This window comes from Heteronotia binoei, chromosome 16, assembly GCF_032191835.1.
Source record: "Heteronotia binoei isolate CCM8104 ecotype False Entrance Well chromosome 16, APGP_CSIRO_Hbin_v1, whole genome shotgun sequence".
Taxonomy (NCBI): domain Eukaryota; kingdom Metazoa; phylum Chordata; class Lepidosauria; order Squamata; family Gekkonidae; genus Heteronotia; species Heteronotia binoei.
The window spans coordinates 50296114-50314510 of record NC_083238.1 but is presented as its reverse complement, the minus strand read 5'-3'; the positions used below and the strand labels follow the sequence as shown (position 1 = coordinate 50314510).

General features: G+C 48.6%; 1 protein-coding gene across 2 annotated transcripts in view; it reads right to left on the bottom strand.

Moving 5' to 3' along the window:
- The window catches only part of SATB2 (SATB homeobox 2), a 258561-nt gene that overhangs the window by 67334 nt on the left and 172830 nt on the right, over positions 1-18397 (bottom strand). The window lies entirely within an intron of this gene.

The window sequence follows — 18397 nt, the reverse complement described above, 5'->3', positions numbered from 1 at the left end:
TTCCGCAGGGCCTGTAAAACAGAGCTCTTTCGCCAGGCTTTCAGCTGAGGTAGTGGGTGTCACTTGTTATTAGCCTCCCCCCCCCCCCTCATTCCATCCCAGCACTACAAGATCTGCTGGACTTGGACAATAGGTCACATCTGTGAGGCAGAATCTGTCATCTTAGTCTGCCTAATTTTAGATTTCATATTTTAAACTAGTCTTTTACTGTTTTTACGATGTAACCTGCCCTGAGCCTGTTCTACGGGAAAGGCAGGCTAAAAATTGAATTAAATAAATGAATACTTGGGTTGGCTTTAGGGGCTCCAGCCTTAACTAGGAGGCTCCACAAATGCAGTGGAAGGTTGGTAGAGGGGATTTGATGATCCAGCTGATTCCAGCCAAGCAGGTGGCAGGCCTGATGAATGTCTGGGTGGAAGACAAGAAGCACCGTGAGCTCTCCAGCGAAAGAGAAGGAGGAAAGTAAAATAAATGGCTGTTTGGGAGTTCTAGCATCTGTCGTATTCCATCAGTTTTATTCATTTTCTTATTTTACTTTTAAATTATTGACCATGACACTGCATGACAGGGTGGGCTACTAACGTAAATAAAATACGCCTGTGAATGGCAAAGTCTCTCTTCAGTGACTCATTGAAATCTTCTGAGCAGGGAAATGCAGCAAGTAACATTTTTGTTGCCTCCACCACTGTGGAGAAACCACCGATACAGTGACGAGGGCTCCGCTTGCCGCTTTGTTCTGCAAGCCTGCCTGTCTACTTGCTAGGGTTGCCAAGTCCAATTCAAGAAATATCTAGGGACATTGGGGTGGAGCCAGGAGCAAGGTTGTGACAAGCATCATTGAACTCCAAAGGGAGTTCTGGCCATCACATTTAAAGGGACAGCACACCTTTAAAATGCCTTCCCTCCATTGGATATAATGAAGGATAGGGGCACCTTCTTTGGGGGCTCATAGAATTGGACCCCCTGGTCCAATCTTTTTGAAACCTGGAGGGTGTTTTGAGGAGGTGCATTGGATGCTATGCTGCAAATTTAGTGCCTCTATCTCAAAAAAACAGCCACCCCCTGAGCCCCAGATAACTGCAGATCAATTCTCCATTATACCTTATGGGAATCTATCTCCATAGGGAATAGGAGTGCCCAGCAGACATTCCCCGCCCCCGCTTTCTGGTGACCCTGAAGCAGGGGGGAGGGCCTCCAAACCAGGGGATCCCTTGCCCCCACCTGGGGATTGCCATCCCTACTACTCGCCCCTGGAATGCAACCCAAGTTGCTTCCATGGATGAGTTCCTCTGTCATATCTCGTTACAGAATATTAAGCGTGTCCTAAGGATTCTAAATTGGTAAAACAAATAACAACATTATTAATGTCCTATTTTTAACTTCTTGATCTCCTTCCCAATGGCATGCATTTCCCACAGCTAAAGAAAAGCATCTGCTAGCGAAGGACACTTTCCCCCCATTCTTCTGCTCAATCAACGCCTGCGTTTGGGTATGGTGGACGGAAAGCCCCGAGAGGGAAAGGGAGGCAGGGGGAGAGAACAGAGGGGACTGAGTCCCCAAACTTATCAGCGATCCCTTTTTAGCTGCTTGACCCTTTTACTTCTGTAATATTTAGGTCAGCGACAGCGGATGAGAAAGTATCACTTATAGCATCTGCTGAAAAAGACTGCTACGTACGCAACGCGCGCCACGAAACAGAACTGGAACATAAAGTAATTGGGCATTCTTGCTTAAAAGCAAGGCGAACTAAGCGTACATTTTAAGCCTTAGCTCAGCATAGACTGCGCTGGAATCAAAGCTTATTCATTAGTTTCCCGGATAGTCAAATCACACACGCTGTTACTATCGTCGCCACCTTATCGTTTAGTCTTAAAGCTGGCGATAGGAGTTGGATTGGGGCTACAGCATGGCAGAAAGGGAGGAAAGTAACCAGGGCTTTTCTTTGTAGCAGCTCAGCCTCGGACGAAAAGAAAAGAAAACACCACACAGAGCAGAGTGAAGGCTACCAGCACCAGAATAAAGCGAAAGAAGAGCGTAAAGCCAACGCGAGCAAGACCATTTCAGCAATACGGCCTGGCTTCTTTTTTCCCATGGGTTGAATTTCCATCTGATGCTTTGACTTTGCAGCACTCCTTTCGCAATAGAGCTTTTACTTTGCAGTTTTAGTTTTTCATCTTCCTCCCCCAGGCATTCTGCATTGACTTCTGAAGGGGGCCAACCTGCCTCCCATCAAGCATCTTGCGGAACCTTTATTTATTTATTTTTAAACTTTCTCCCCATGCATGCGTGATGATGTCACAAAGTCATCACATTGTCCCAAAAACACTGCTGCCTCCTGGTCGCCGGTGCACAAAGAGAGCTTCCCTCCAAGCATCATTGCTGGAGAAGAAGATTGCAGATTTATACCCCGCCCTTCTCTCTGAATCAGAGACTCAGAGCGGCTCACAATCTCCTATATCTTCTCCCCCCATAACAGACACCCTGTGAGGTGGGTGGGGCTGAGAAGGCTGCCCTTTCAAGGACAACCTCTGCCAGAGCTATGGCTGAACCAAGGCCATTCCAGCACTTGCAAGTGGAGGAGGGGGGAATCAAACCCGGTTCTCCCAGATAAGAGTCCGCACATTTCACCAAACTGGCTCTGTGACCAGATCATACTTCAAGAGGATTGACCATGGTGGCCAAACAGCCAGAACTGGTAAGAGGTAGCATGTGCCACAGAACAGAGTTTCCCCAGGAAACTCCACATCAGCTGTTTGATTCCCCCCCCCCCCACACCACCATGGCAATCATGACCAACAAAGTTTAATTCTGGGGTATCAGCTTTCATGTACATTAGGTATCTGAAGAAGTGTTGCGTGCACACAAAAGCTAATACCCAGAGTTAAACTTTGTTGGTCTTAATAGTGCCGTTGGACTCAAACGTTGTTCTCATTGTGAATAAGAACATAAGAACATAACAGAAGCCATGTTGGATCAGGCCAACGGCCCATCCAGTCCAACACTCTGTGTCACAATAGTTTGTTCCTCCTGGCTAATGTGAATGATCTCCTATGATGATGATGAAGAAGGTATTAGATTTATATTCCGCTCTCCACTCCGAATCTCAGAGCGGCTCACAATCTCCTTTACCTTCCTCCCTCACAGCAGATACCCTGTGAGGTGGGTGGGGCTGAGAGGACTCTCACAGCAGCTACCCTTTGGAGGACAACCTCTGCCAGAGCTCTGGCTGACCCAAGGCCATTCCAGCAGGTGCAAGTGGAGGAGTGGGGAATCAAACCCGGTTCTCCCAGATAAAGAGTCCGCACACTTAACCACTGTGCCAAACTGGCTCTGGCTCCTGGCTGTGTGGCCATGGATATAGCCAAGGAAGGAAGGAAGGAAGATGTGGTGGAAGAGCAGTGTTGCCAATCCCCAGGTGGGACAGGAAGGGAAAGCCACGCAGGCATTCACGTTAAATCAACCTCAAATATTTAGAAATTCAATTATTTATATAGCAAACTATTCCCAGAAAATACAGTGTATCAGGGGGTGACTCATTCAGGGTCATCGGAAAGTGGGGGAGGGAAATGTCTGCTGGGCACTCCATTATTCCTTATGGAAACCAATTCCCATAGAATATTAAGGAGAATTGATCCACGGGTATCTGGGGCTCTGGGAGGTGTTTTTTGAAATAGAGCAGGAGTGGCCAACAGTAGCTCTCTAGATGTTTTCTGCCTATAACTTCCATCAGCCCCAGCCACTGGCCATGCTGGCTGGGGCTGATGGGAGTTGTAGGCAAAAAAAAAAAAATCTGGAGAGCTACCGTTGGCCACCCCTGAAGTAGAGGCACCAAATTTTCAGCATCTGATGCCTCTCCTCCAAACACCCCCCAAGTTTCAAAAAGACTGGGCCAGGGGGTCCAATTCTATGAGCCCCCAAAGAAGGTGCCCCTATCCATTATTTCCAATGGAGGGAAGGTGTTCCGTCCCCTTTAAATGTGATGGCCAGAACTCCCTTTGGAGTTCAATTATGCTGGTCACAACCTTGCTCCTGGCTCCACCCCCAATGTCTCATGGCTCCACCCTCAAAGTCCCCAGATATTTCTTTAATTGAACCTGGCAACCCTATGGGAGAGGGAGAGGGACTGGGATGAGACAGAAACCGCCCCTCCCACACACACTTGTTGTTGTTGCACAGTCGAGTCCAACTCTTTGCACCTACTGCTAAAGGACACTGGTGGGCTTGGTGGCCCCAGATTCTACCCCGTGGGAGTCAGAGCCTGACACTGTCTTTTTCCTTCCCAAGTTAAGTCCCAAACAGAGAAGCAGCACTGGACGGATTTAACCCCTAACTCTCCCCCCAGTGCAAAAGCCCCAACTTGGGCACCCCTGTGGCTGATTTTTTTAAGAATAATCGATGCAAATTGCTTACTGATTGTACAAGTTGACCACAGTTTCCAGAGAATAAGGTTCTGTTTACCCTGGCTCGACGTTATAGGGTATTTTCTGTTTTCGTTGTGTTAAAATAACACACATATGGTACAAAAGCAATACGGTTATTAGAGCACAAACCCAGTCCCAGAGATCAAATTTTTTTGCTTGAGTTAGCACGCCCTTCCCTTTTAAATTAAAGAGCCCCGTGGCACAGTGTTAAAGCTGCAGTACTGAAGTCCTAAGCTCTGCTCACGACCTGAGTTCGATCCCCGGCGGAAGCTGGGTTTTCAGGTAGCCGGCTCAGGTTGACTCAGCCTTCCATCCTTCCGAGGTCGGTCCAATGAGTCCCCAGCTTGCTGGGGGGAAAGTGTAGATGACTGGAGAAGGTAATGGCAAACCACCCCGAAAAAAGTCTGCCATGAAAACGTTGTGAAAGCAACGTCACCCCAGAGTTGGAAACAACTGGTGCTTGCACAGGGGACCTTTCCTTTCCCTTTTAAACTGTTGGGCTGTGGGGATGCAGTGCTTATGCCCTTCGCTACTTGCTGCAGGAGGAGGATGGTGCTGTAGCACAGTTCTCCACGTCAGATTCAGAAAGGCGGGGTGCGTGTGAGTGTTTTTTTATGAAGTCAGGCCACTGCTCCAATCGCCACAGTGTCATACGGCTGCCTCCACCCAGCATCCAAGCTTGGCAAGAAGGAGCAGAAATCAGCTGGAGCACAGACGTCCCTGCCCTTGTCTCCCTGCTGAGCTCTGGAAGCCAGATGGAGATATGTGGAAGAAGGGAGAGGAGAGAGAACTAGATTCAGGGGTGCCGGACTCATTTGTTACGAGGGACAGATCTGACATAAATGAGGCCTGGCTGGGCTGGGCTACGCTGGGCCGGGCCATGTGTGTGCCTATTTAAGATTAGGTAGTAGAGCCCCATGGCGCAGAGTGGTAAAGCTGCAGTACTTCAGTCGGAGCTCTCTGCTCACAACCTGACTTCGATCCTGGTGGAAGCTGGGTTCAGGTAGCCGGCTCCAGGTCGACTCAGCCTTCCATCCTTCCGAGGTTGGTAAAATGGCGACACTAGGACTCTCTCAATTTGTTACAACACCCACGCATCAGGCCGGACACACACTAGATTTGATCTTTGCGTCTGGGATTTTGGTGAACGATATCGCAGATGAAGCGGTTCCATGGTCGGATCACCTAGCCCTTAAGGCCCGTATGGAGGTGCCACCCCAACCCTGTATGGGCGGAGAGCCTATTTTGGCTCGCCCTCGGGGCCTGATGGACCCGGAACGGTTCCAAACGGCCCTGAGGGACCCTTGGCCCACTAGCGATTCCCTCAATGACCTGGTGGAAGTCTGGCAAGATCAGCTATCCAGGGCCATCGACGAAATCGCACCCCGGCGCCCTCTGCGCCCTCGTAGGAAGCTGGCTCCATGGTATACCTTGGAGCTACGCCAGCTGAAGCAAGGGCTCAGACGACTAGAGAGGCGGTGGAGGCATACTCGGGACGAAGTGACGAGAACATCCTATAGAACGTTTATGAAGTCATATGAGATGGCAGTCAAGGCTGCAAAGAAACAATACTTTGCAGCCAAGATTGCATCTGCAAATTCGCGCCCAGCACAATTGTTTAGGGTAATTGGAGATCTTATAACACTGCCACAAGGCAAACCAAATGTTAGAGAATTGGAGATTGGCTGTGAGGCATTTGCGAAATATTTTGCAGATAAAATCTCATCACTCCGCCAAGACCTGCCTATCACATTAGATACAGTAAGTCAGACTGAGGCTCCGCGCCTGTCTTCGGATTCACTGCTGGACCACTTCGACCCACTCAGCCTGGAAGAAGTTGATGGAATTCTCTCCGCTGCTCGCCCAACAACATGCGATCTGGACCCTTGCCCCTCCTGGCTGATTAAATCTTGCCAGAGGGAGCTTAGATGTCCTCTACGGGACATCATAAATAGATCCCTCTTAGAGGGGCGTTTTCCAACGCCTCTGAAAGAGGCCTTGGTCCGTCCCCTCTTGAAAAAATCAACAGCAGACCCGGCCGAATTGGCGAACTACCGACCGGTGTCTAATTTACCATTTTTAGGTAAAATCATCGAGAGGGCAGTGGCGTTGCAGCTACAGAGATTTCTAGATGACGCTTCTGTCCTAGACCCGTGCCAGTCTGGCTTCCGACCGGGCCACGGGACGGAGACGGTCTTGGTCGCCTTGGCAGATGACCTCCAACGGCAACTGGATCGAGGCGGTGTAGCAGTGCTGATGTTATTAGATCTGTCGGCTGCATTTGATACGGTCGACCATCGGCTACTGATTCACCGCCTCGCCGACATTGGGGTTAAGGGGTCTGCTTTACAATGGCTCTCCTCTTTCCTCAGGGGTCGGGGACAAAGGGTGGCGATCGGGGGTGAACGATCCCAGAGGCGCACACTAGATTGTGGGGTGCCTCAGGGAGCAGTCCTCTCCCCGATGTTATTTAACATCTATATGCGCCCCCTTGCCCAGATTGCCAGGAGGTTTGGGCTGGGTTGCCACCAATATGCAGATGACACCCAGCTCTATCTGCTAATGGACGGCCGGCCCGCCTCCCCCCCGGAAGACCTGGATCGGGCGTTACAGGCTATCGCAACGTGGCTTAGACTGAGTGGGCTGAAGCTGAATCCGGCAAAGACAGAGGTTCTCTGTGTGGGTCGCGGCGCTCCAGGGGAGGAAATATCTCTCCCGACCTTCGATGGTGTGCAGCTAAAGGCGGCGCAGCAGGTGAAGAGTCTGGGTGTTTTACTGGAGCCTTCATTATCAATGGAGGCCCAGATAACAGCCACTGCCAAGTCAGCTTTCTTCCATCTGAGGCGGGCAAAGCAGTTGGCCCCTTTCCTGGAGCGTCGGGACCTAGCAACGGTGATCCATGCGACGGTCACCTCACGATTGGACTACTGTAACGCCCTCTACATGGGGCTGCCTCTGTGCCGGACCCGGAAGTTACAGCTAGTGCAGAACGCGGCGGCCAGGCTGTTACTTGGTCTCCCAAGATGGGAACATGTGCGGCCGGGGCTACGCGAACTGCACTGGTTACCGATTGTATACCGGGTCCAGTACAAAGTGCTGGTTATCACCTTTAAAGCCCTATATGGCCGAGGACCAGCCTACCTGAAGGACCGTCTCTCCTCGTATGAACCCCAGAGAGCACTGAGGTCAGTAGGAAAGAACAGACTGACTACCCCTGGGCCAAGACAAATTAAACTACAGAATACTCGCTCTCGGGCCTTTTCGGCCGCAGCCCCACATCTCTGGAACCAACTCCCAGAGGAGGTGCGGGCCCTGCGGAACCTTGATCAGTTCCGCAGGGCCTGCAAGACCACCCTTTTTAAATTAGCTTATGAATAACTGAAATCCGCCATCAACATCAACTAGAAGAGTGTCAAGGATAGCGTCAAAAATGTTTTAGTTAATTGTTTTAATTCTGGTTTTTAAGGTTAATTTAATGTTTAATTTAATGTTTTTAATGTAACTGTTTTATTGTTGGTGTACCATTGGTCACCGTATTGTTAGCCGCCCTGAGCCTGCTTCGGCAGGGGAGGGCGGGGTATAAATAAAATTTATTATTATTATTATTATTATTAAAATGAGTACCCAGCTTGCTGGGGGGAAAGTGTAGATGACTCGGGGAGGCAATGGCAAACCACCCCGTAAAAAGCCTGCCATGAAAATGTGAAAACAACATCACCTCAGAGTCAGAAACGACTGATGATTGCCTTTACCTTTTTAGCAGAGATTACCTTTATAGACACAAACATGACTAAAGATTTTGGTTTTGGGGGGTTTTTTTAACTTAAAATAAAACATGATTAAAACATTAAGACTTTTGGGTCTTAAAGGTGCTTTCGTTGTATTTCTGCCATGGGATCCAGGGAACTGGGCAAAGGAAGCTCTGGCTCTTTCCCTCCCTCCCCAGGGGACCCAGAGTGGGAGCAGCCTCAACCAATGAAGAAAATTGAGGTTTTGCTCTATAGCTCCTGTGCGATCGAGCAAGCCTTGCAAAGTAAGCTGAGATGAAGAAGGAAGCAAGAGAGAGGGGGAAGGAAGCAGACATGAGCCAATTGCTCAGAGGTCTGATAGGAGCCCTCTGGGGGCCTGATTTGTCCCTCAGGCTGCATGTTTGACACCCCTGAACTAGATACTATTGAGAGTTTGTGTGTGGATCATGGTTTGTGTGTGTGTATGAGAGAGAGAGAGAGAAAACAATAAATGGTGGCAGTAGTTACGATTCAAAAGTGAGTAAAGGACAGGCCCATAGCCAGGATTTTAAAAGTTGGGGGGGCATATAAAAAAGCCAGGGAGCACATAGCGGCTCCCCTCCTCTGGATGCCCCTGTCGTAACTGAGGGCCCCCAACTCAGGGTGCCTAACCTGCCCTCCGAGCACCACCACCACTGGAGGGCCCTTTAAGCTGCTCCTGTGCAATTTAAATTATGGGGAGAGGGAGGGGGCAGCTTTCACCCCTGGAGGGAGGGGGAGGGAGGGAAGGTTGGGAGCACCGGAGGTGGCCAGGGGGCAGGTCCCCCGCAGGCTCCCCCTGTAGCTACAGGCCTGGTAAAGGACCCTGCTCGGCACAGCCACCCTAAACTTCTCGGCTGGATTGAGAGCATTTTCACACATAAAGCATAAGTCACTCCGAAGCAAGTGGAACAGAAAGTGAAGGTGGTATTTGTTACACAAATGTAAGAGCTACCAGAGGTCAACACGCTTATATGAATTACAAATGCCTTCCACGCTGACGTTTGACGCGTATGAACGTCACAAGAGAAACTCAGAGGTGAGAAAAACACCCCAAGTCCAGATTTTTTAGAAAGCAAAGGCTAGATGTTTCCATAGGTCTTCAATCATTAGGAAGCTGAAAGAGACAGACTTTAAGGCCGCTGCCAATGGTCTACTGATGCACCAACGTCCACATAGAAGTAAGCAGGGGTCATTTTGTAGAAATAGGTGGTGGAGCTCATCCAGGAATTGCTATTCAGCTGCATGTACTATTCAATGGACAAGGAGGTGGAACTCTCAGGAGGAGGTGGAACTCTCAGAAAGGTTCAGGAGCTGTGCTCCTGTGAGCTCCCACTGAATCTGAGGCCTGGAAGTAAGGTATATACTGCCACAAGTATTTATTTTTGAAACACCACGTGAGAGGGGATACTCCTCCTTACCAGTACATCTTCCCTTACGATGAGTCTTTCTCAGGCATTTAATAAACTGACCCATGAGCATCTACTTGTTTTAGCTTGGTATTCTCAAGCTACGTATACCTATATATAGACATATACGTAGTTTATAAATAAATGTTTCTGCACTGACATTTTGCTAGGGTTCCAGCAAAAACATGAGTAGGCAAATGAGGAGACTTTAGTGAGTGATTCAAAGGAGGAAAAAATCTCTACTCGAAATATATGTTAGAGGATATTTCCTCACCCACATCTTCAGTGGGGGAAATGTCAGCATCTGTGACAAAAAAGGCAATGTGTGATGTATGCTTTTAAAGAGATTAACATGACGCTATTAGTGACAGACAGATGACTTTCTAGCTGTACTCATGCAAAGGCCCTGAAACAAATGCTCGGCAGTGATTAAACTGTCATCACACGCATATGCAGAAGCACAGAATTAGCCAGGTAGTATTCCAAACGCGTTCCTTTGCTGCAGAGGTCTTCTATTAATCCAGTACAGGGGTGGCCAAACTTGCTTAACAGCTTCAAGAGGGGATTGGATAAACATCTGGAGCAGAAGTCCATCCGTGGCTATTAGCCACAGTGTATTGTTGGAACTCTGTCTGGGGCAGTGATGCTCTGTATTCTTGGTGCTGGGGGGGCAACAGTGGGAGGGCTTCTGGTGTCCTGGCCCCACTGATGGACTTCCTCATGGCACCTTTTTTTTTTTAAGGTCACTGTGTGACACAGAGTGTTGTACTGGATTGGCCACTGGCCTGATCCAACATGGTTTCTCTTATGTTCTTAACATAAGAGCCACATAGAATAAATGTCAGATGTTTGAGAGTCACAAGACATAAATGTCAGAGGGAGGGAGGAAGGGAGGAAGGGAGGGAGGGAGGAAAGGAGGGAGGGAGGGAGGGAGGGAGGGAGGGAGGGAGGGAGGGAGGGAGGGAGGAAGGAAGGAAGGAAGGAAGGAAGGAAGGAAGGAAGGAAGGAAGGAAGGAAGGAAGGAAGGAAGGAAGGAAGGAAGGAAGGAAGGAAGACAGACAAATAGATGGGAGGAGGGGAGGAGGGAGGGAGAGGTGGAAATAAACCAACTTTCACTTTAAATGCATTCTCCAAGCTGCTGGCTGGCTTGATTTAAAGAGAGAAGCTGGCTGATGGAGTGTTAAGGGCTTCAAGAGCCACACAATATGTGTGAAAAACCCACATGTGGCTCCCCGATCCAGTATGTCTCTATGGAAAAAGTCCCAAGGGATTAAAAGGCAACTCAGTCTAGAAAAGGGAACGGTCACTTCCTTCCACTATGGTCTTTAATAAAACTTAGACAAGAAGGTCAGCTACCTAGCTCTGCTGTACACTATAATACTTCTAGGCATTTAACCAACAACTTCCAGAAGTATTCCTTACCATGTTTATTTCATCCCCTTGATTTCATTTAAAGGATTCAAAGGACAACAACCTTGTGGCGACTGCAGTCATCATGACAGGTGAGCGGTTCAGTCGTTTTCATCACACTGCGACTTACTCTGAAAAGATCTTATTACGTCCTACGAGTGGTACAAGAAAGACCACTGCCGATGAACTATCACTTACATGAATGTTAACAGGACGCACATGAATACTCCCCGCCCCCAGCATCCAGTCTTTTCTTCACCTTCCCTGCTTCAAAAGGTCGGTTAATTACAATCTTGTGTTGAATCTCTGCAGAGGGTTATTCGCCACAAGGTCATATTTTGTAGATATTTTAATCGCGTTGTAGAAGGTGTGTAGAATCCCTCTTTTTTCAAGTCATAAATAAATGTTTGTGTTTCTCCACAATCCTCTGTGACCACATAAAGATGCAAAAAAATTCTGAAGACACTCCCACATACATATTTGCTTCCACTCTTTTATTCTCGCCAACACACTCTTGGGGCAGGCTTCACGGGAGGGAGAAGGAATGAACCAAACGTCACATGACGAGAGAAGATCCGAACCTTGGTTTCTCCAGACTCTCCAACTGGATCTCCACGCTCAGTTAAAAAAACCAAAAACCAAACAGGATTCTGCAAGCAGGGGATTCCCCCAAGGAAATCTTACCCTCCAAATTTCCCCGCCGGCATTCTTTGCATTCTCAGCATCTCAAACAGGCTGATTTTCCTTTCCACCCCTCTCTTCTTTCAACTGACAATCAGCATTCCATGGTCCTAGAGCAGGGGTTCCCAACCCTCAGGCCGGGGACTGGTACTGGGCCGCGGCCTATTTCAATGGGCTGCGCAGCCTCACTGCCCTGCCCCACCGCAGCCTTGCCACCCCCCCCCCACGGCACCTCCCCCCATTCTCACCATTTTAAGGGTGAGGGACTGTGAAGCTCCTCCCAGGAAAACCCCATCCCCGCCGATCAGCTGATCAGCCAGGAAAACCACCACAGCAGCGGCGAGGGATGCTGCCCTTGCCTCCTTCCCGGGTGGGGGGGTCAGCCTGGGAGGAGCTTCAGGGCCCCTTCCCCAGCCTTAAAGTGGTAAAAACATGGGGGGGGGGAGGCGAGTCTGCCCATGGGGGGCGAAGGAGGGAGGAGGATAGATCCAAGTGTGCAGCCATGTTGGTCTGAAGCAGTAGAACAAAGTAAGAGTCAAGCTGCATCTTTAAGAGGCAGCGAGGCTGCGTGGGGGGGGGGGCGGGGAGGATGGAGGAGGAAACGGGGGAGGCTGAATTGGATGCCCCCACCCTGCCATCCCTGGGGTCGCAGTCAGCGGACCAGCCCTGGGGCCGGGCCCAGGGCCAAAAAGGTTGGGGACCACTGTCCTAGAGCACATGCTGTCCTTTCCAGGTTGCTTACCAAGGGAAGGGGTTCCTCTGGTTAAGCCTCCCAAGCAGGGCTTTTTTTTGTAGCAGGAATTTCTTTGCATATTAGGCCACACACCCCTGATGTAGCCAATCTTCCTAGAGCTTACAGTAGGCCCTGCAAGAAGAGCCCTGAAAACTCTTGGAGGACTGGTTACATCAGGGATGTGTGGCCTAATATGTAAAGGAGTTCCTGCTACAAAAAAAGCCCTGGATATCAGTAATAGTCTAGGGAACTTGAGTAGGGGCAGAGAATAAATCACCACAACCCCAGCTGGAAAGGCCTTTAGCAAGCTTCCCCCACACACACACACACTAGAATAAAATACATACAAAAAAAAGAAACAAACTAATTACTTAATTGGCCCTTAATCAACAACCAAACACATGTTCCAAACACGCTGTTTTCTTCTTAATTTACAAAATCTTATTTTTTACATGAGAGCTCCATGAGTATGGAGATGCTTCTTCTCCCATGCTTGTAGGTAACCCCAATGTGCAGACATATGTACATTCTTCATTTACGATCCAGAGACCAATCAACATTATAACAACAGAGCCTGCATCTAGTACACATTACATATAAGCAAAATCATTGAAGACAATTTAAATTTAAACATTCTTCTTATATACGCTAGCCAGTTTGGGTCATCGGTTTCCTTATGGATAAAAGGAAAGGAAAATGAAAGGTCCCCTGTGCAAGCACCAGTCGTTTCCGACTCTAGGGTGACGTTGCTTTCACAATGTTTTCACAGCAGACTTTTTACGGTGTGGTTTGCCATTGCCTTCCCAGTCATCTACACCAGGGATGGCCAACGGTAGCTCTTCAGATGTTTTTTGCCTACAACTCCCATCAGCCCCAGCCAGCATGGCCAATGGCTGGGGCTGATGGGAATTGTAGGCAAAAACATCTGGAGAGCTACCGTTGGCCACCCCTGATCTACACTCCCCCCCCCAGCAAGCTGGGTACTCATTTTACCGACCTTGGAAGGATGAAAGGCTGAGTCAATCTCAAGCCAGCTACCTGAAAACCCAGCTTCCACTGGGATCGAACTGAGATCTTGAGCAGAGAGCTTGGACAGCAGTACTGCAGCTTTACCACTCTGCGCCATGGGGCTCTTAACCTTAGCATAAAACTTGGCCACTTGAATGGAGGTCTTGTTTGAATTATATGCGAGGTGGGATGTGTAAACTGTATCCGATCTGCCTGGGAACTCAGCTAGAATAGGGGTGAGGTGTACAGAATGCATGTCCTTTTGGGGTGTACAGTGGAATAACACACGCTCAACCATTTCGACTGCCAGACTGGCAAAGACAAGGGTGCTGGGAGCATGAAATGCAAAGGTCTCTCTCTTCTGGAAGCACTGAGGGCAAAAGATTAAGCGGAGTCAGAGTGAAGGCTCTGCGGTATTTGGGAAATTCTATGGTGTGGAGGGAGGTAGCAAATTGCTGGGTGTTTGTGTGTGGACTGTATTGCTGTAATTTGTTCTAAACGGCGTCCATCCATTCTGAGCGGTAGATGACCCCACTGCGTAGTTTTCATAATCCACGCAGGAGCCAGCCAGTGTAGTCACTAATACGATCGACAATGAACAAGCCAACCTTTTTCATTCCTATTTACTAGCTTTCAGTTTTCCTCTAGATGTCAACATGCATGCGCCCCAAATTCTGTGTGATCCTTTCCCTTCATTATTGTCATCCCTGGCTATGGAGTGGAACAAGAACTGACATTTTTTTTCCCCATTATCCCTTCAGCTCTATAGCAGTGAGCTAGACATAGCGCAGGAGAACGCTGGGATCACATCCTAACTTGTACCACGTCAGAATCTTCCAGCGCTGTCATGGTGTCTGTATGGAATCGCTGTTTTGAGACTGAATTTTTCCAAGAAGTGGTTTTTGGAAATGAAGGCATGGATAGCATTACATGCCATCCTAAAAGTGGTAAGAGTTGCCAAAGGCTTTCATAGCCAGAGTTCATTAGTTGTTGTAGATACAGCCTGGAAAATTTGCAACTAGTGGTGAGAGTGTTTAAAGAATTGGATTTATATCCTGCCCTCCACTCCGAATCTCAGCGTCTCAGAGTGGCTCACAATCTCCTTTATCTTCCTCCCCCACAACAGACACCCTGTGAAGTGGGAGGCCTGAGAGAACTCTCACAGCAGCTGCCCTTTCAAGGACATCTCCTACGAGACTTATGGCTGACCCAAGGCCATTCCAGCAGCTGCAAGTGGAGGAATGGGGAATCAAACCCGGTTCTCCCAGATAAGAGTCTGTGCACTTAACCACTACACCATACTGGCTCTCTGTGTGGCCTTTGTGCCCTCTTTATAAGCCCTTTCAGATATCACTGAACCTGGAGCAGAAGTAGATGCCCCACTGATCTAGCATATTTCTTATGATGTTCTACCAGCTCTCCATAGGAACTTAAGAGTTTGGGTAAATGGAGTTTATAATACTGACACAATAAGGTGATCTTTATGAGCTTTCTGGATTTAAATCCTTTTCTAGCTTTAAAATTTTAGACTAGCAGATGGATATTTGAGGGTGGTGGAAGCACCACTAGTCATATCCAGCAAAGTTAGGTGAGAAAGTAAAAGCTCATGCTGCAGAAAAATGATAACCTGCTCATCGAGAACAGTCTGCCAGCATTCAGGAAACTGGCCCTAATAAGGAAGTTATAGTAAACAGCACGTTCAAACTCATAGTAGAGTTCTGATGTGGTTACCAGTGCTCATGGAATTTCTTGTTTACAGTCCAAACAGAAAGTCTTAGTATCTCCAGCAGGGGTGGAATTCTACCAGGTGCTCCTTTGCATATTAGGCCACACACCCCTGATGTAGCCAATCCTCCAAGAGTTTATGAGGCTCTTTTTTGTAAGCTCTTGGAGGATTGGCTACATCAGGGGTACGCTGTCATGAGCCCTGATGAGAGGGAGTTGGAAGGGTTAACAGACCTGGAAGAGTTGCCAGCCAGTTCCTCAACTGAACAAACAGCAGCTGGCCCATCAATCACTCTCCAGGCACCAGTCTCAGCTGTTGATGATCAATCTCCTCCAAGCTCTCCTCCTCTCATCTCAAGAGTTCGAAGCAAGCTCCGGAAAGAACTTTCAGAGCAAAGACATGAGGCACACCGATGCTTCATATCTCTCAGCCCTGCGTTCTAGCAGAGTCACTGCCACCCAGGAAGCAGGCTGATTGAGGCTCCTATATAGCTCCCACCCAGGACCTGGTAACTCTGTGGAAGCAACGTTTATTCTCTGGCTTGCACCCACGCTCCTTCCTGATCCTGACGTGCTTGATTTCCTTGAAACCCTGACGTTTTGGCTTTTGGACATTGACTTCTGATTCCAGTTTGTGATTCTGCATTGGTGACTTGGCTCCTGCTTGACTTCCTGGACTTTGACCTTGGACTGGCTTTGGACTCCCGCCTGCCTGCACCCTGAGAACATGACATGTGTGGCCTAATATGCAAAGGAGCTCCTGCTAGAATTCCACCCCTGATCTCCAGGCTATCAAAACCATGCTGAAGCGTCGTGCGACAATCGACACTATCTGCTAGAACTGTGAAACAAAAGCAGTAGTACTCAGAAATACTTGTGCATGAAGCAATGCCGGGCAAAGCTACAACAGATTTTGTCTTTGCACATTTTAAGCCCTTGCTACTCAACTGTTAGGGGTTTTTTTTTTAAATCCTTTTGCATTACCTACTGATTTTATTTATTCACTTCTATATTCACAGCTCACTCTTCTTTTCAAGGGGGACTGGAAGTTGTTTACAATATGGTTCTCATCTCCTCCATTTTATCCTTGTCACGCGACTCTGTGAGGTAGCTTCGGCTGAGAGTCTGTGCCTCGCCCAAGGTCGTCCGGCGAGTTTCCCTGGCACAGTGAGGATTCAAATCTCTCACATTCTTTCCCTTCCGGTGCTTCTCTCCATTTATGCACTAGTTGCCCCGGAGCTGCGAGTTGGCATGCTGTTCCCCTGCGGCAAGCAGAAACTGTATGTAAGAGGATCTCGCTTGCTGCGGAAAAGCAGCGCGCCAACTCGCAGCTCTGGGGCAGTTTGTGTGAAAACAGGGTGATTCCGCACTCACGTTTGTCCGGGCCGGGCTTCTGTTTTGCGGTGGAGCAAGCTGGCGATTTCGCACCAGTTGCTCCACGCCTGCATTTTGCACGGGGCAAACCCACGATCTGCCCCGCTGCAGTGTAAACCTGTAATGGTGCAAAATCGCCAGCTTGCTCCGCCCCAAAACAGAAGCCCGCCCCGGACAAACGTGACTGCGGAATCACCCTGAGACCAGCGCCGGGAGCAAAAGGGCTCTCCACCCGGAACAAGCCTAGTGTGAAATCGGTCCCAGTCTTAACTACCTCATGCCAGCTGCACCATGCTCTGCAATGCTTTAGTCAACAACAACAAATGGATTCTAACTCGGAAAAGTGGCTGGTGTGGCCAGCGCCCTTGGAATTTTTAACACACAAGCTGGCACAGGACTGAAGCTGGTGAGCCACCCAAATTATTTTATTTTGGGTGGCTCACAGAATTTCTATTTCAAGACGCTTCTGCGTAAAACAACAGGAAGCTTACAGGCATGCTGGTGCCAAACCTCAGAAAGAGCCTGGCAATTCAGTTTGCGCTAAAAGGATCCTGATTAAGGACTATCCACTCCTTGCTGCGCAGACATCTTTGATATTTGTACAACGGAAAGGGCGAAGGGCACGTTTGCAAAATCAATTGTGCACTTTTTATATTTACTGCACTTTTACCACATATGTCATTTATTACACAGTGGAAAACCGTTAAATGCACAGTAGTTGTGCCAAGTGGCATTATGCTTTTAACAGCTTTATTCGTTTAACAGCTCCAGCTCTCATTATATTTTGCCATGTGGTACATGAGATTTTTATTCCTTTAACAGTGTAAGAGGGGGCTCTCCGTGGCATTTTCCTTTTATGCATTTCATACTGTGCCTGGGGTTTTTGCCCCCTTTTTTGTGTGAACATTAACCCAGAGGCTCTGCTGAAAACAAGTGGTACACCTAAAGACCCAGTGGATCAGAAAAGCAAAAGAAAACGAGGAAGAGAAAGATTCAGACCCCTATTCATGTAATGGCGTACAAATCCACAGTAATGTAGTGGCAAGACTGCCCGCATTTCTGCAAATGGTTGTAGAAGAAGAAGAAGAGGAAGAAGAAGAGCAAGAAGAGGAGGAAGAGGAAGAAGAAGAGGAAGAAGACCACAGATTTATACCCCACCCTTCTCTCTGAATCAGAGACTCAGTGGCTCACAATCATCTTTACCTTCCTCCCTCACAAGAGACATCCTGTGAGGTGGGTGGGGCTGAGAGAGCTCTCACAGCAGCTGCCCTTTCAAGGACAGCTCTGCCAGAGCTATGGCTGACCCAAGGCCATTCCAGCAGCTGCAAGTGGAGGAGTGGGCAGGGCCAGCCTTAGACTGTCTGGCACCCCAGGCAAGGCTGACTTCTGGCTCTCTCCCCTGCACTGATAACGTCACCAAGTCACATGGGGGGCACCCAATTTGGCACCCCCAGAAAGCCAGCGCCCTAGGCAATCGCCTAGTTTGCCTAGTGGCAGGGCCAGCCCTGGGAGTGGGGAATCAAGCCCGGTTCTCCCAGATAAGAGTCCACACGCTTAACCACTACACCAAACTGGCTCTCTTTCCTTTCCTTTACATTTTAGTGTTTTAGAATGCTCTTGTTCCATATCTTTACTCAAAGGGACACATGCTCAAAAGCTAAGGATATCAGTGACCAATCTCTCCTTCTGAGTCTCCCTACAGTTCCTTGCAAGGCGATGGAAGAACCAAACAGGACTATTTTGGAAGGTCCTCACTTTACAGAACAAGGTGGGGGGGGTGTGGAATTCAGACACTTTATACATTTCTTGTTTCTTTTTTACTTTCTTTCAGAGGAAGATGATTGGGTTATGTTCAATGTTCCCTCTAAG